At 40.0% G+C, this 18,569-nt stretch overlaps 1 protein-coding gene across 1 annotated transcript in view; it reads left to right on the top strand.

Annotated features, from left to right (window-relative positions):
• The window catches only part of LOC126471138 (delta(14)-sterol reductase LBR-like), a 765,587-nt gene that overhangs the window by 389,964 nt on the left and 357,054 nt on the right, over nucleotides 1–18,569 (top strand). The window lies entirely within an intron of this gene.

Genomic DNA, 18,569 nt, shown 5'->3' on the forward strand with positions numbered 1-18,569 from the left:
TGACTATATTTCGTCCATTTTCAAATTTCAAAGGAATCATTTGATGTGACAATGTTTCCATTTTTAGAACGCAGTTCCTTATCTTTAAATTATACAGGTAAATCCCATTCTGGTAAGAGTAATATAACTGCACCTCTCCCACCGAACCTGTTGCTGAAAATAAAACTGTCAGGTTTTGTAAAGGCCAGTTCACACTGGTCGTCATATCACATTATGCCCTGTACCATTAATGCATTCCAAATGGCAGCATCCACACTGGCCGTCCTGTCCCACGGCATTACGGCGCAGCACCCTTCACGGTTTCTTGGTAAGAAAGTTTTGCTGGCTGACGTCATCCATTCATTGCTAATCACATGAACCCCAAACTCATTTCCTCTCGATACAAAGCCATGTACAGATCTCCGTATTTCGTTTAGCTGTAGTTTTCGTAATTAATACCAGTTGTTCTTTGTCTTTGTTATAAATTGTTTCGTTTCGTTATTTCTTTTGGTAAAATTTATAGTAAGTAATGAAAGATTAATTGAAACAATGAGGCACCAGTTTGAATTGCATGACATGAGCATACTAAATTGCTTGCCATCTGTTACATTTATAAAGTGAATTTTTATATATACCGGTAAAGTATTAAATATGTTGCAATGAAATACATTACAATATTGCTCCATCTTGAATTGAAAAAAAGTACTGCCAGTAATATCAGATTGAGTAGTAAGTGGAATTTATTTCTATGTTGTCAGGAATTTGTACCATTTCATAAAGACACAACAGTTGAAAACCATCCTGTGAAGATAGCAACTCTTGCAAAAAGAACAGTTGAGGACAGCCATGCGAACTGAGATCATGTTACTTGAATTGACTTGACATGCCGCGACATGACAGACAATGTGAGAACCTGATGTGATGGTGCCATGACAGACAGTGTGAATCGGCCTTAAGTCCCTTGCAGACAGAGACTGGTTTTTGCCAATGTTGTGGAGACACAGACTATACTTTCAATAACGATTTGTCAGCAAAGATAATATTTGATAGGCTTCTATAGCCTTTTTGACATAAATTAATGAAAGATGCTTCAAAACCAAGTTTCTGAACAGACAAAATCCATGGATACCAAAAGACTGACAAATTTGAAAAACTAAATTATACAGTTGTATAATACGAGGGCAGTTCAATAAGTAATGCAACACATTTTTTTTCTCGGCCAATTTTGGTTGAAAAAACCGGAAATTTCTCGTGGAATATTTTCAAACATTCCCGCTTCGTCTCGTATAGTTTCATTGACTTCCGACAGGTGGCAGCGCTGTACGGAGCTGTTAAAATGGCGTCTGTAATGGATGTGCGTTGCAAACAACGGGCAGTGATAGAGTTTCTTGTGGCGGAAAACCATGGCATCTCAGATATTCATAGGCGCTTGCAGAATGTTTACGGTGATCTGGCAGTGGACAAAAGCACGGTGTGTCGTTGGGCAAAGCGTGTGTCATCATCGCCGCAAGGTCAAGCAAGACTGTCTGATCTCCCGCGTGCGGGCCGGCCGTGCACAGCTGTGACTCCTGCAATGGCGGAGCGTGCAAACACACTCGTTCGAGATGATCGACGGATCACCATCAAACAACTCAGTGCTCAACTTGACATTTCTGTTGTTAGTGCTGTCACAATTGTTCACCAGTTGGGATATGCAAAGGTTTTTTCCCGCTGGGTCCCTCGTTGTCTAACCGAACACCATAAAGAGCAAAGGAGAACCATCTGTGCGGAATTGCTTGCTCGTCATGTGGCTGAGGGTGACAATTTCTTGTCAAAGATTGTTACAGGCGATGAAACATGGGTTCATCACTTCGAACCTGAAACAAAACGGCAATCAATGGAGTGGCGCCACACCCACTCCCCTACCAAGAAAAAGTTTAAAGCCATACCCTCAGCCGGTAAAGTCATGGTTACAGTCTTCTGGGACGCTGAAGGGGTTATTCTGTTCGATGTCCTTCCCCATGGTCAAACTATCAACTCTGAAGTGTATTGTGCTACTCTTCAGAAATTGAAGAAACGACTTCAGCGTGTTCGTAGGCACAAAAATCTGAACGAACTTCTCCTTCTTCATGACAACGCAAGACCTCACACAAGTCTTCGCACCCGAGAGGAACTCACAAAACTTCAGTGGACTGTTCTTCCTCATGCACCCTACAGCCCCGATCTCGCACCGTCGGATTTCCATATGTTTGGCCCAATGAAGGACGCAATCCGTGGGAGGCACTACGCGGACGATGAAGAAGTTATTGATGCAGTACGACGTTGGCTCCGACATCGACCAGTGGAATGGTACCGTGCAGGCATACAGGCCCTCATTTCAAGGTGGCGTAAGGCCGTAGCATTGAATGGAGATTACGTTGAAAAATAGTGTTGTGTAGCTAAAAGATTGGGGAATAACCTGGTGTATTTCAATGCTGAATAAAACAACCCCTGTTTCAGAAAAAAAATATGTTGCATTACTTATTGAACTGCCCTCGTATACCCTGAGGTGACAAAAGTCATGGGGTAGCAATATACACATGCCGGTAGTGTTGTGTACACAAGGTATAAAAGGGAGGTGCATTGGCGAAGCTGTCCCTTGTACTCAGGTGGTTCAAGGGAAAAGGTTTCCGACGCGGGTATGGCCGCACGGCAGGAATTGACAGACTTTAAGGTGGAACAGTAATTGGAGCTAGACACATGGGACATTCTATTTCGGAAATCGTGAGGGAATTCAATATTCCGAGATCCACAGTGTCAAGAGAGTGCCGAGAATACCAAATTTCAGGCGTTACCTCTCACCACAGACAGAGCAGTGACTGACGGCCTTCATTTAACGGCGATAGCAGGAGCATGTGCATAGAGTGGTCAATGCTAAAAGACAAGCAACACTGCGTGAAATAAACGCAGCAATAACGTATTCATTAGGAGAGTGTAGTGAAATTTGGTGTTAGCGAGCTATGGGAGCAAAGGAACGACGCGAGTGCCTTTTCTGACAACACAGCATCGCCTCCCCTGGGCTTGTGACCATATCTGTTGGACCCTAGACTACTGGAAAACCGTGTACTGATCAGATGAGTCCCAATTTCAGTTGGTAATAGATGATGCTAGGGCTCGGGTGAGGTGTAGACCTCACGAATCCATGGACCCAAGCTGTCATCAAGGCGGTGTGCAAGTTGATGGAGGCCCGTGTCCTGATCAGATGAGTCCCGATTTCAGTTGGTAATAGATGATGCTAGGGTTTGGGTGAGGTGTAGACCTCACGAATCCATGGACTCAAGCTGTCATCAAGGCGGTGTGCAAGTTGATGGAGGCTCCATATAGTGTGGGCTGTGTTTACATGGAATGGACTGGATCCCCTGGATGCTCAGCTGCTTGAGGACTATATACAGCCACTCATGGACTTCATGTACCCAAACAACGATGAAGGGCGCTGATGACCGCCTAATTGAGCGCCCCACAAACCAAACATCAACATCAAACAACAATAGAATTTTTGTGGATGACAGTGCAATATGTCACCAGGCCAAAACTATTGGCAATCAGTTTGAAGAACATTCTGGACAATGCGACTGAATGGTTTGGCCACCCAGATGGCCTGACATGAATCCCATCGAACATTTGTGGGATATAGTAGAAGTATCTATTTGTGCACAATGTCCTGCACCGGAAACATTTTGGCAATAATGCACGGCTATAAAGGCAGCATGGCTCAATATTTCTGCAGGGGACTTCTAAAGACTTGTGGAGTCCATGAAATCGGGGCTGATCTGACCAGATTATGGTTTTCCAATAGTCTAGGGTCCAACCGATATGGTTACAAGCCCGAGAGAGGTGCTGCAGATGAGTCGTACTATTAGCAAAGGCACTCGCGTCCGTCGTCTGCCGTCATAGCCAATTATCGCGGAGTTTCACAGCACTGTCCTAACGGATACGTTCGTCGTACGCTCCATATGATTTCTGCAGTAATTTCATGCACTGTTGATTGTCTGTTAGCACTTACAACTGTACCGAAACGTTGCTGCTCTCACTCGTTAAGTGAAGGCTGTCAGTTACTCGTTGTCTGTGGTGAGAAGTTATGCACGAAATTTGGTACCCTTGGCCTACTCTTGACACTGAATTCCCAAACGATATTCGCAGTGGAATGTCCCCTGCATCTCACTCCAACTACCATTCCATGTTCAAAGTCTGTTAATTACCATCGTGGGGCCGTAATTACGTCAGAAACCTTGTTATACGAATCACCTGAATACAACTGACAGCTCAGCCAATCGACTGCCTTTTTATACTCTGTGTATGCAATACGTCCGCCATCTATATATGTACAGTCGTGGACAAAACGAGCTAGACCCCTCACCTTTTAGTCATGCTGATCCGCACAGCTTTAAAGTCTGCCATACAGCATAACAGGCAAGGCGACGAAGTGCTACCAACATACTATGCACAAGCGTGAAATTGAAAAACTGTCCGAACTTTGTCAGACTGTTTTCAAATATGTGTAAGACTATATTAATGCTGATTTGTGTGCTAAATTAGTAAGAACTGTACTAATAAAATGAATTTCAGCTTATCGAGATAACATAACTGTTTTAGTAAGACAAAGTACCCCAGATCGGTACGAATTAGCAAAATATTATGCGCATTCGGTCGCCAAACGGTCTGTGTCAACGTTCAGACCAGTCATACTGGATTACTGTTGCTGACCTACCATGAAAGTGTGCAAATTTAGCAATGCGTGAAGATTCATAACGAAATTCAGATAAAAATCATTCAGTGCCACTGTCAATAATTGACAGAAGCGTAAATATTGGGCAGTAACAACTATGAAATTCTACAAGAGTTTCATATTGACATCCACGGGGCGCTGACACACAATACAGGTAGCAATAAATCGTATTGGGGGCGCGAGAATTTCTTATAATTGCTTTACTGATAATCTATCTGCCTCCGTCGAGATTAGGACCGAAAACAAACCAGACCTCCCTTGCGGTAGCAAACACCTTTAACTACGCTAGCAGACAACCCAGGCAAACAGTCCTCTATTGTTACCCCAGACATGAATAAGCCGACAATTTTGCACTGAAAATGGCAAAATGATCTGCAGTTTCTGTTGCTTAGAGCTTTCTGGACTCAAAAATGTGAACTTTCTACCTTTATGTCACCGCTTATATAACAATCATTCGGGATTTTTATCGAAATAACAAAATACTGTTATTAGTGAGAAAATTTAGTAGGATAATTCTGCGCCACCCCAGGAAATAAACGACGACGTAGCTGCCAAACATATTCTACCATGTTTCGAATTCTCCATTAGACTCGCCACAGCCAAAAAACGTTCATTTGCCGCAGTGTTCGTTAAGCTAGCTATCAATGGGAATGCTCGCACTTCCAAAACGCGGTGGTATTAATACTGGGATCTGAATTACCACGTGTATAGGCAAATGGATTTTATTTGCATTCCTGTAAACGTGATTTGGATCGAAAGCGTAGGTCCGATTGATATGCTGATGTATTGACTGCAACTAGAACATTTCGAATAAAGAGTATGTGGAATGATTAATGCGGCCCTCATCTTCAGTAACTGTCGTAGCTATTTTCATTGTTAGGATTTCGTCACCTCAATCGGTAACAATGGAACCCCACTAGTCTCTCTTTCTTGACCGTCTATCTGTCCACCCAACCTTTAAAACCCGTTTACCTCGAGTGCCGGTAGACATAATAAGCGGAAATGTACCGCACTTCCTGCAGTATACGGTCCCCTGGTAGTGTAAAAAAGTGAGTTTCTGTGTCAACATAATCTAAAGGTACGGCTGTTTATGTAAAGAAAATTTACGCAAAAGGTCAAAAAATGGCTCTAAGAACTATGCGACCAAAGTGCTTAGGTCATCAGTCCCCTAGACCTAGAACTACTTAAACCTACCTAAGCTAACACACATCCATGGCCGGGGAAGGATTCGAACTGACGGAGCAAGCAGCCGCGCTGTCCGCGATATGACGCCGTTGAACGCACGACTAACCCGCTCCGGCAAGCTGTTAATATCATCTGGGGTTGCTAAAAAGTTATTCATTTCTGGTGAATGATTTTCTGCGCAGTTCATTTAAGATAGAATAACTAAAATATATTTCATGTTACAGAAGAGAAAGGACGCCTAATTCTTTTCCCCTTGTCTTTATTTATGATGTTAGATTCACAATCTTAGCATACGTACTGCCCATAACCACACTTAGTGCCAAGTCTTAGTGACAGATATGCGAATACAACACATTGGCTTATACTTGAGGTATTTAGTTTCTCATGAAGTTGTGGCAGACGATGCTGTGGCGTCTTCGAAGTGCGAGCTTAGCCAGTCCTAGCTATCTCAGCACATCAGCTGAGCGAGCGTTTTCTTCCTGCTGCTAGTCTAATGGACAATGGCAACACCGTAGAATACGTTTGACGACTATATGACCATCGATTTATGTTTTTGAGTGGTTCATAATTATGTTAGTAAATCCACTCGATATTTTTATGTCCTTTAAATTACATTTACTACATGATTCACACTGAAGACGTAGGAAATGTATTTATTTGCTCCAGGAAACACGTTGCGACGGGAATTGCTGCTTACATTGACATTTATGTTGCGAATTAGTCTTCTTAGCCATCACATGGGCAACGAGGATGCTCTGTTTTGCTACAGTTGTTTCATAGCTTAGTGGCAATGTGTGTTGGTTTGAATCCTAGGATCGACGATTAACTTCAGAAATACAATTACAGAATAGTGGCATATCGATTATGGCTCCTCACCATCAACAATAGTTGTTACCCATAGTTTCGTATTTGCTATTTGACCATCGTCACCCTTTAGAGACCAACCTGATCTTTCCACAACGCCATTTTTGACTTGCTTCTTAGTATGTCCTATAACTACAGATTTTTTGGAAATATTAACTGTTCAATAGGTTATTCCACAAATTAAAACTTCCAGTTATTCTTTATATCTTGAAACTTACTACTGTTCATTTTCGCTGAAGAAAAGATACATAATAATAAAATGAAATCATAGATTAGAATCTCAAAGCATACTGTGAATGGTTAAAATGAAATGAACTAAAAATCATCTTCTTGTCTAAAACATGTCACTGTTCCAGAGAACTTCGGCACCTCTCAAAATTTTTTACCTCTCTGATGTTTAGCCACATGTGGACAAATAGTGGGTCTCATGAAGCAGCACTGTTGAGCCATCACAAAATAAAGCTACAAAATTAATAAATGAAACTATTCTTCTACTGTTGCTTCGAATCGCGTATACCAACTGCCCTCTACTGCGACGACGACTCGAAGTCTATTGGGTATTTGATTTTTCTCTTCTTTTTTGGGCCTCCTTACCTCCTCTTCTAACCCAACCTTCGCTCTCCAATTACTCCTTTATCAGCGAGCTCAATATTTTCCATTTGTGCTAAATTGCTTTTTACCCTTCTTGCATGTAAACGTGTTTCGTATCTTTTTTAGAGACTCCATGAATACATAACATGAGTATTTATTCTCTTAGCAAATTAAATATTAAATATCTTGTTCTGAATTAATTTGTTTGTCCAGATTCCACATACTGTGTTTCCTTAAAATTATATAAAATATACGTCTGTTAAAAAAAAACTTGAAACATCTGTTGCAGCTGATTGGTTAAGGGCTGAAAAAAAACACCTCTGCTGATGCTGCTTAGTATCGCGTATAGCTTTCTTCGGCTTCCACAACGGCTCGAAGTGTATTGGGCAATGAGCCCACAACTCTAGCCACATAACTGGAGATTCAAGCAATTCATTCCAACCGTCATGAATCACATCAGAAAGCTGTCGGCGAGTCGACGGTGACTGTCCCTTTTTCTGTATTACTCTGACCATTTCTGCCCAAATACTCTCAATGAGATTCATGTCAGTTTCTTTAGGTGGCCATTCCATTACAGTAATATTACTATGGTCGTCGAACCACCTCTTAACCACACGTGTCATATAAATAGGCGAGCGATCTTGTTGGAACACGATCTGATCATCGCCAAATTTTGCTGTCACAGAAGGCAACATCACGTTCTCCAGAACTGATATATAATTGCGCGCATCGAGTCTTCCTTCCACTTCCCACATGAGCCCACACCTTTCGGCCGATATCTATGCCTATACCGTTACCGACTCTCTGCCACTCCTTCAGCAACTGTAAATATATTTTGGATTATATCTAGAACCTTTTGGCCGGTAGACAAGTACTTTTTCGTCCTTGAAAATCACTCGCCTCCAAAACTGGAGAGGTTGCGGGCGTCTCTGTGGGAAACAGTGAATGTCTCTTTCACAACAGCACTTCTTGCTCTCAGTTCACCTTCCTTTAGATGATGAGTGACGGTGTTACTGCTAAGATTGAGACCCAAAGTCTGCTGAATTTGTCGTGCGTTGACAAATGGGTGGTTCTCACTGAAACAGAGTATCTGCCGATCCTGAGCTGCTCTTGTTTTGCGGCGACGGCCATGAGGCCTTCCATTCAGGTTACCACCCTCTTCCTTTCGTCTTATCCACCTGGCTACCGTCGACTTGTGATGACCCGTCTGAAAATCCCTCTGCATGGAGTGCTATTATAGCGCCCTTGTCTGCCTCAGCCAGATGGGTCATTTAGCGTTGACTGAATGATTCGTCGCAGTTAATATCTTCTGCGAAAACAGCGCTAGTAGGAAACAGACTGCCTCCTCAACGACTGCAGCCACAACGAAATGGCCAAGTATGTGTAACACGGAAATCGATGGCATAAACGAGAGATCACAAGCCCACTCTCGTATCATTACATACATAGTGTTGCAACTTAGAATCCGCAATTTTTCTCAGAAGGGACTGGTCTGCTCTTGTCATGTCTTATCCTGATAAATACTACGTGAAATGAAATGTTTACATTTTGAATAAACGGCATGTCTAAAGCAAGAAACATTTCTGAAATACCTGAGGCAACCTGAAGAAGAATCGGTGAATGTTGGCTGTAGAAGGTTGCCTTATGAGAAGGAAAACGTGTTTATCCTTGCTCGCCGAGTTTCCAAAATGGTTCAAATGGCTCTGAGCACTATGCGACTTAACTTCTGAGGTCATTAGTCGCCTAGAACTTAGAACTAATTAAACCTAACTAACCAACGGACGTCACACACGTCCATGCCCAAGGCAGGATTCGAACCTGCGACCGTAGCGGTCACGCGGTTTCAGACTGTAGCGCCTAGAACCGCACGGCCACTTCGGCCGGCGAGTTTCCAAGTGGCGGAGGTTGGTCTGAGGCATATATAGTTCTGGCTGGGCGTAAGAAGCGACTCGACTAACGAGGGGAACTCGCCAAGTGCCATACGCTGATTGTCCGGAAACTTTTCTCAATGAAAGAGAGGACAAAATAAGCTAACATGTGTTTCGGCTTATCTGAAGACACTCGACAGTTTCCGAGAAAACGACGGTCAAAGTTATCAAAGCGCTGTTGCTATAGTATAGATACCGTTTGCGGCCCAGAATGCAATTGAAGCGATGGCTCAGTTGTTACCGTCGTTCCTTCTTAACTTTGATTCCCGAGTTCGAGACCATATTTTTTTTTGTTATTATTTTTTCCTCCCTCTCTATCAGAATTATCTACGGACGATTTTTCCAATTTATGTTGAAATAATGTTGTCGTTATTCGTCAGTTGACTTTCTGTGTAATTAATGAATTAAACAAAATAAACGAATGAGAAAATAATGTGAAATATTTTTAAACCCTCTTATAACCTGTAAGGTTGCAAGGGCATTCACAAATATTTCACATCATTTTCTCATTGGTTTGGTTTTTTAACTTATTTTATTACACAGTAAATTAATTGACAAAGAACGACAACATTGTTTCAGCATAAATTGGAATAAATATTCGTAGATAATTCAGAGAGCGAGGGGAAAGAACATCAGGGTTTCGAACTCGCAGTGCAAAGTTCAGAAGTCGCGACGGTAGCCGCTTAACCACGGCTTCAATTGAATCGTTACACTCTAAAAGGTATCTACACTACAGCAACAGCGCATTGAAAACTTTGACCGTCGTTTTCTCAGAAGCAATCGATAAGCCGAGACACGTGTTCGCTTGTTTGTCTTTCACTGAGTGAAGTTTCAGCAAGATCGGGGTCGCCTCGTAGTGGCGTGCATTGCGATTCGGTAGACAGAATGCTCCCACTTTTCTCGACTACTCATTGACATGTTTGGAAACTTTCGTTCTTATAGTGGCAGTTTGCATTACGAGGGCTGGTTTTCGTGATAACGATCTACTAATGGAATTTGCTCCTAATTTACGTTACTGTGTAGTAGACCTACTGCGACGACTTGGACCGGAAATGTTTGTTTATTTGGATAGTTCGCTTCTTAGTTGCCATATTTCGCTATTATATTTTCCTTTGTTTCAAAACTGCAAGTTTAGATGACCACTGCAAATTGGTAACATCAGTAACAATTTAATACTTTGAAACAGTTACATGTATTGTACGAGGAACGTACTCTGTTGAATGAGGAATACATTAAACACGAAAGCTGCGTCCAGTAACAATAATTAACTTTCGGTTACATGACAAAACACAAGTCGAAATACTGCCAATTCATCTCAGTATCCAGTAAAACTTAAACTGGAACGACCGCAAACATACTTTTGTGGGGAAGGCAAACGAAAGGCTGCGTTTTATTGGCCGCACACTAAGAATACGCAAAAGGTCTACTGAAAACACTGCCTACACTACGTTTGACAGTTCACTGCTATAGTTTTTCTGACCTTGACAGACGTGATTCCATGATTTGCACAACTGATTGGGATATGTCCTCACTTGGGTACCCATTTTTAAATAGTCCTTTACTGTAAGGCCAATACCACTTCTAGTTATTACTCTTGCTGCCCTTTTCTGCAGCTTAAGAATGGTGTCCTTGTTTTGTGCTGGTATTTTTATGTGCTCATTCTATGCTGAATCCCTAAAAACTTCTTGTTTGTTATAGTATCTTTAGATTTCTCATCTGTGCGACGAAATTGTTTTCCCTCTTTTTGTGCTAAAATGCGTAGTGTTTGTTTTCTTTGTGTTTAGTGTTAATTTATTACATAGTGCACATTCGTTAACAACCTTGAGGGTTTCATTTGTTTTCTCTGAAAGGGGTTTTGGTTTCTGGTGTCTTAATAGACCCTTAATAAAGTATGAATTAGATTAATCGAAATGATATGCGCAAAGAGTATCACTGCTCATGTACATAGAGTAGATGTATCTCTACGCTTAACTCGACTCTGGAAACATGTGAGAACTCTGATTGGAAGTTAAGCGCCGCCAATCAGAACCGTTTGTTTAGAGTTTCATGGAGGAATTTGAATTTCTGCTTCAAGGAAGGTGAAAAGTGTTGTGTCGTGGTACTGCGTTGTTGTGAGACGAGTCGTGTTGAAGTGTTGTTTGTTGTCAAGCGTTTTGTGTGTTGGTTTGTTTTCTGTGGTGAAATTACATAATTTTTTCGGATGAAGATGTAAGTATTTCTTAGTTATGTGTGACTGGAAAACATTGCAGAAGTATTGTTGATTATTACTTCGTTTCTAATTGCAGAAATTTAGAAAGGATGTGGAACAGCAGATGGTTGGTCGTCTTTTTCTTTGAAACTTAACATGCATAATTAGTTTGCAACCCATACTTGTTGCATTTATTTAGTGCAAACACGCGCGAACTATGAATAGCCGGTACATCTGCGTCTACTACATCCTGTATTCTGCAACAATGGAGAAGCCTATTTTATTGTAAAATAATCAGTGTTGAATAAAAAATCTTTGTTGTTATTTTTACACGAAAACGATAATACGAAACGTAATACCACGTTTATGTGCAAGTTCCTCACTTCGTAATAGAGGTATCTGAAAAAATACATGTGCATGGCCAATGATTTTATGCGGTCGTAGGTAGAATTGTTATATATACCTGTATCGTATTCTAGAAATGTAGCAATTCCATTCCACAGACTGTTCGATCACTTTCAGGTTATTAAATTTAGTCAAGAACGCAACATGTTGTTTTGCATGTTTGAGGCTTTTTAAAAGTATCTGCTCGATGAAGTAGTAGGCCTATAGCTAAATAATAATCCGTATTTTCCTCAGTTGTTTATACGGTGAGTTGGAAATCTCAGTAATGTCAGCGTACCGCGTCCACTTTTCCCTCGCGTCGCATTGTTGACCAAGATGGCCGCCGAGTAAGTGACGCCAGAAACCATTTCCAGAAAGTTAAGTGATTTAGACAGGAATGTAATTTAGTTTAACGCCGACAACAAATTAAATACGTGCATTAGTGTATCGTTTAGTCTTGCCGTTAAAGGTTTGACTTTTCTTTGCGTATTTTTTCAGAAAACACGAAAAGATCGTAACTTCGCGAAGTCGCGCTTAGGCTTAAGTTTTGTAAACGTGTTTGTTTCTTGTTTCACGGTAATTTAACTAGTTTCTCGGTAACAAATAATTAAACTACCGTAAATAGCGTATAACTTCATTGTTTTAATACAGATTTCAGAAAAACAGCGTAACTTTATATCAGAAACTTGCCTATATACATTTGTTTATAGGCCTAACTCTCGTAACGTTTTTGCAGAATCAAAGTTAAAGTATCTCGTTTAATTGCCCTTTTTTCATTCCATCGAGTGAAATATATAATAAATAGCGTATACCTTCGTTGTTTTAATACAGATCTCAGAAAAACAGCGGAATTTTAAATCAGAAACTTGCTTATATACATTTGTGAATAGCCTTAATTCTTGTAACGTCTTTTTTGATTTTCGGTAATTTAATTGATTTATTCTAGCTAAAGTATTATTTTTGCCATGAGTGAGAAGTGCCGGACTTGCCGTAGAATTGTTAGTTCCGGGGTTTGGTGTGATGGATGCAGTAGTTTTTTTCACTGGGGGGACTGCAGTGGCGTGGGTGTTGGGAAAGTGGATCAGGCTCATCAGTGGTTATGTAGGATTTGCAGTAGAGATAGGAAAATAGTGGAACAGGAGGGGAAAATTACTGCCCTTCAGGCTGAGCTCTGGTGAATGTCAAAAATAAGTTTGACCTGTTGCTTCAGTTAGAAACTGATGAGCCTCAAGCAGAGGTAGGTGTAGACAGGACACAACAAACTTTCAATAGGAAATTGAAAAAGAATGTAGGAAAGTCATCGAAAAGGAAGAAAGTTTTGTTGTTAGGCAGTTCTCATGCCAGAGGTGTAGGCCAACTTCTGCAGGAGGAATTAGGACCAGAATACCAGGTCACAAATTTTTTCAAACCAAGTGCTAGTCTGAATCAGGTGACAGAGGATTTAGGTTCACTCTGTAAAGGATTTACCAGGGAAGACACCGTGGTTATTGTGGGAGGGCCAGGGAACAGCATCGACAGAGATCCTGGGTACAGTATAGAGTGTGACCTGGTAAAGATTGCGTCGGCATCGAGACACACCAATGTTGAGTTTGTATCTGTCCTGAGACGCCATGACCGGCCTCATTTGAACTCTTCTGTTGGGAGAGTTAATTTGGATTTGGAACGGCTGCTTGGGTCGGGTGCGGGGGCTCATATTGGTGTGGTTCCTGTTGATTATCTCAGTAGGTGGGACTATACCAGGCACGGCCTACATCTCAACAGGAAAGGGAAGGGGAAACTGGCTGGGGTAATAGCAGGAAATTTAAGGGGGGGGAGGCATTGCCATGAATGGTAAAATACCAATGGTTACAGGTGTTGGAGCAGCACCTTTTTTAGGATAGGTAAGACAGAAAGATGTCAAGTTCTACGAGAGGTCAGGATTGAAACAAATCTTGAACTCCTCTGTTGGGAGAGTTAATTTGGATTTGGAACGGCTGCTTGGGTCGGGTGCGGGGGCTCATATTGGTGTGGTTCCTGTTGATTATCTCATTAGGTGGGACTATACCAGGCACAGCCTACATCTCAACAGGAAAGGGAAGGGGAAACTGGCTGGGGTAATAGCAGGAAATTTAAGGGGGGGGGGAGGCACTGCCATGAATGGTAAAATACCAGTGGTTACAGGTGTTGGAGCAGCACCTTTTTTAGGATAGGTAAGACAGAAAGATGTCAAGTTCTACGAGAGGTCAGGATTGAAACAAATCTTCAGTTTAGGAAAGAATAAAGAATAAAGTAGATGAGCTTCTGGTTTGTTTAGAAGATTTAGAAGCTGAGAATGAAATAGATATACTATGCCTGTCTGAGCATCACATTGTTACTGATATGGATAAGGTAAATGTAAGTGGTTATAAGCTCTCTGCACATGTAATGAGAGAAAATATGGAGAAAGGAGGAGTTGCCAATATGTCAAAAGTTATCATTGTGCAAAAAGTATAGAAACAAAAAAGTTTTGTGTAGAGAAGCATGTGCCTGTGAGCTTAAATTAAATAAAGGCACATGTATAATTGTAACTGTATATAGGTCCCCATCAGGAAATTTTCATCTATTTCTGAAAAATTTGGACTCCTTCTTGTGCTATCTGTCAGACAGGGGGAAGCAAATTATTATTTGTGGGCACTTCAATGTAGATTCTCTGAAAGAGGGTAACAAGAAAAATGACCTTGAAGTATTACTCGGTTCTTTCAATTTGACACTCGTTATTGATTTTCCTACTCGGGTTGTAAAGGATAGCAGCTCACTGATAGATAACTTCTTTATAGACCAAGATAAGTTTAACCAGATAAATGCTCAGCCTGTTGAGAATGGTCTTTCTGATCATGGTGCACACCTAGTTACAATATATGACATAGCTCCATTCAGCAATACTAAACAGTCCTCCAAAGTAGTACGTTCAGTCAACGATTTAACAATTGCAAATTTCAGGGAAAGCCTACAGCAGTTAGACTGGGATGAGGTGTACCGTGAACCCGATGCCAATTTAAAATATAATTTATTTCATGACATTTTTGTAAATGCATTTGAAAACTGCTTCCCCAAGAAAATAGTTAAATATTCTCGTAAGAAACCTTGTAACAAACCATGGCTTACTAAGGGTATAAAAATATCTTGTAACCGGAAAAGGGAAATGTATCTGACAGTAAGAAAGAGTAGTGGCCCAGAAACTATTAAAAATTATAAAAACTACTGTGTTATATTAAGAAAAGTTATTAAAAAATCCAGGAGTATGTGTATCATGTCTGAAATCAGCAACTCTGATAATAAAATTAAAACAATTTGGAATATTATTAAAAGAGAAACAGGTCAACCAAGAGCAGAGGAAGACAGTATTACCATCAAATTGAATGAAAACTTTACGAACAAAAAGTCAGAAGTTGAAAATATTTTTAATAATCATTTTCTAAATGTTGTGGATATAGTAGGATCCAGGTGTTCATTAGAAGATGCTAGGCTGTTAATGGAAGAGGCCATACCTATGCAATTTGATACAATTGAAATCTCACCCACTTCTCCCTCTGAAATTAGGAAAATAATAAACTTGCTTAAAAGCAAAAACTCACATGGAATTGATGGCATTTCCAGCAAAATACTAAAAGCTTGTTCTCAACAGATAAGTAAGATTCTCAGCCACCTGTGTAATAGCTCTCTGGAACAGGGCATTTTCCCTGATAGACTGAAATATGCTATTGTTACACCTTTGCATAAAAAGGGGGATAGATCTGATGTCAACAATTACCATCCAATCTCCCTTCTAGCAGCTTTATCCAAAATTTTTGAGAAAGTAATGTATTCAAGAGTAGCTTCACATATCTGTAAAAATGAAGTACTAACAAAATGTCAGTTTGGTTTCCAGAAAGGTTTTTCAACAGAAAATGCCATATATGCTTTCACCAGTCAAATTTTGAATGATCTGAATAACCGAACACCACCCATTGGGATTTTTTGTGATCTCTCAAAGGCTTTTGATTGTGTAAATCATGAAATTCTGCTAGACAAGCTCAAGTATTGTGGCATAAGTGGGACAGTGCACAAATGGTTTAGTTTGTACCTAACTGGAAGAGTGCAGAAAGTTGAAATAAGTAGTTCTCGTAACATGCAAAGATAAGCACATTCCTCAAACTGGGGAACTATCAAGAATGGGGTTCCACAAGGGTCAGTCTTGGGTCGTTTGTTGTTCTTATTATATATTAATGACTTGCCATTCTATATTCATGAAGAGGCAAAGTTAGTTCTCTTCGCAGATGATACAAGTATAGTAATCACACCTGAGAAACAAGAATTAACTGATGAAATTGTCAATACTGTCTTTCAGAAAATTACTAAGTGGTTCCTTGTAAACGGACTCTCACTGAATTTTGATAAGACACAGTACATACAGTTCCGTGCAGTGAATGGTATGACGCCATTAATAAATATAGACCTTAATCAGAAGCATATAGCTAAGGTAGAATATTCCAAATTTTTAGGTATGTCCATTGATGAGAGATTAAATTGGAAGAAACACATTGATAATCTGCTGAAACGTTTGAGTTCAGCTACTTATGCAATAAGGGTCATTGCAAATTTTGGTGATAAACATCTTAGTAAATTAGCTTACTACGCCTATTTTCACTCATTGCTTTCATATGGCATCATATTTTGGGGTAATTCATCACTGAGGAATAAAGTATTTATTGCACAAAAGCGTGTAATCAGAATAATAGCTGGAGTCCACCCAAGATCATCCTGCAGACATTTATTTAAGGATCTAGGGATATTCACAGTAGCTTCTCAGTATATATACTTTCTTATGAAATTTGTTATTAACAACCAAACCCAATTCAAAAGTAATAGCAGTGTGCATAACTACAATACTAGGAGAAAGGACGATATTCACTATTCAAGATTAAATCTAACTTTGGCACAGAAAGGGGTGAATTATACTGGCACTAAAGTCTTTGGTCACTTACCAAATAGTATCAAAAGTCTGACAGATAACCAACAAGTATTTAAGAAGAAATTAAAAGAATTTCTGAATGACAACTCCTTCTACTCCATAGAGGAATTTTTAGATATAAATTAAGAAAAAAAGAAAAAAAACAAAAATATTAAAAAAAAAATAAAAAAAAAATAAAGAAAAACAAAAAAACACAAAAAATAAAGTTGTTATATTAACTTAAGTATGTTGTTAAATTAACCTAATTATGTCATGTATTGGAAAATTCGACTCGTTCCACATCATTACGAAATATCGTATTCATGATCCATGGAACTAGTATTAATCTAATCTAATCTTTGGAAATACGGAAGCGTTCGATCCCACCCGTCTGCTTTGACCCATGACGTCACAAATATAGCGGAAACGAACATAAACCACAATTCCAATATGGCGCATATAAAGTCGGTACGTACACATTATGAGGACGAAAATACATCGAAAAACAAACACACACACTTTCGACATAAAGCCTAATGACGCTAACGGGACAAGAGCGGGAAATGGGATGTTTTTGAGTGGGGGCAAACGAAATATAAACAAATTTAGACACCCACTCCCATACAAAACCACACAAAAAGACGAAAAAAACCGACATCACAAAACTCCTCAAATACCACTAAACACAATATCATCTGGAATCGTACACTTCCCTTGACCTATATAGTTCATTAGCAGCTCCCGATCCCATAAATCAGGATCAAACACTTCTCTTGGCCTATATAGCACAAAAACATCTCCCAACACCAATATCAACATACACAGCCACACATTGGGATCGAACACTTCCCTTGACCTGCGCACTGTTAATTTTATCCGACATATCCATTCCTGAACGACAACAACAAACACAGCCGACACACTAACAATTCTGGATAATGAGCAAAAGCAAACTGAGCCCATTACACCACACAAACGAAAACCCTCAACATACCACCAGAGCGCACAACACGACGACATCTAGAAACACGCCACACTCACAAACCAAACTCCGCGCTGTCATGATGTCACACACGACAACACCCTTACGTCACAGGTCAAAGCCGACGCGTGGGATCAGACGCTTCTGTTGACCTGATTTTTTTTTTTTTTTTTTTTTTGCCAAATGTTAGGAATGGTACATAATTAGTCATATTATAGAATCATGGCTTTTGTTCTACTAAATGCAGTTTATTCTAGTTGGAGAAGCAGGCGGTATTAGGTTACTTTCCGTTTTACTGTCATGGTGCGAGAGAAATATATTTCTTATTGGGTAAATGCATTTTCCCCAAGAATAAACGTGATTTTACGTCTCATTAGGTTTGTGAACAGCACTGTTTGTTTGTGAGAATGATAATGTCCCCTTTTCTTTATATGAAAAGCAAGGAACGGCTGCTTGATACATATTTTCTCTGCGATTATTTATATGTTATCTTATATTTATAAAGACATCGTTGACTAACACTGAACAAAATAAGATACCTTGAGAAACAGAGGAACAGTCGAAATAATCGATAATTATCTGAACAAGAAATCGAAACATGTAGCAGGAATCTTGCATATATATTCACTAATCATATTTCAGAATCATGCATTATTGTCATTAAGTTTTCTGATGTTAGCTGCGGAGATGTTCGTTATGAACAGATTCTTTCTCTCTCCAGCTCTCCTCCTATAAATCTTAGGCTCTTCATATATTAGAACATTATCTGTTAGTCA

Source organism: Schistocerca serialis, chromosome 3 (genome assembly GCF_023864345.2).
Source record: "Schistocerca serialis cubense isolate TAMUIC-IGC-003099 chromosome 3, iqSchSeri2.2, whole genome shotgun sequence".
In the NCBI taxonomy this organism is placed as follows: domain Eukaryota; kingdom Metazoa; phylum Arthropoda; class Insecta; order Orthoptera; family Acrididae; genus Schistocerca; species Schistocerca serialis.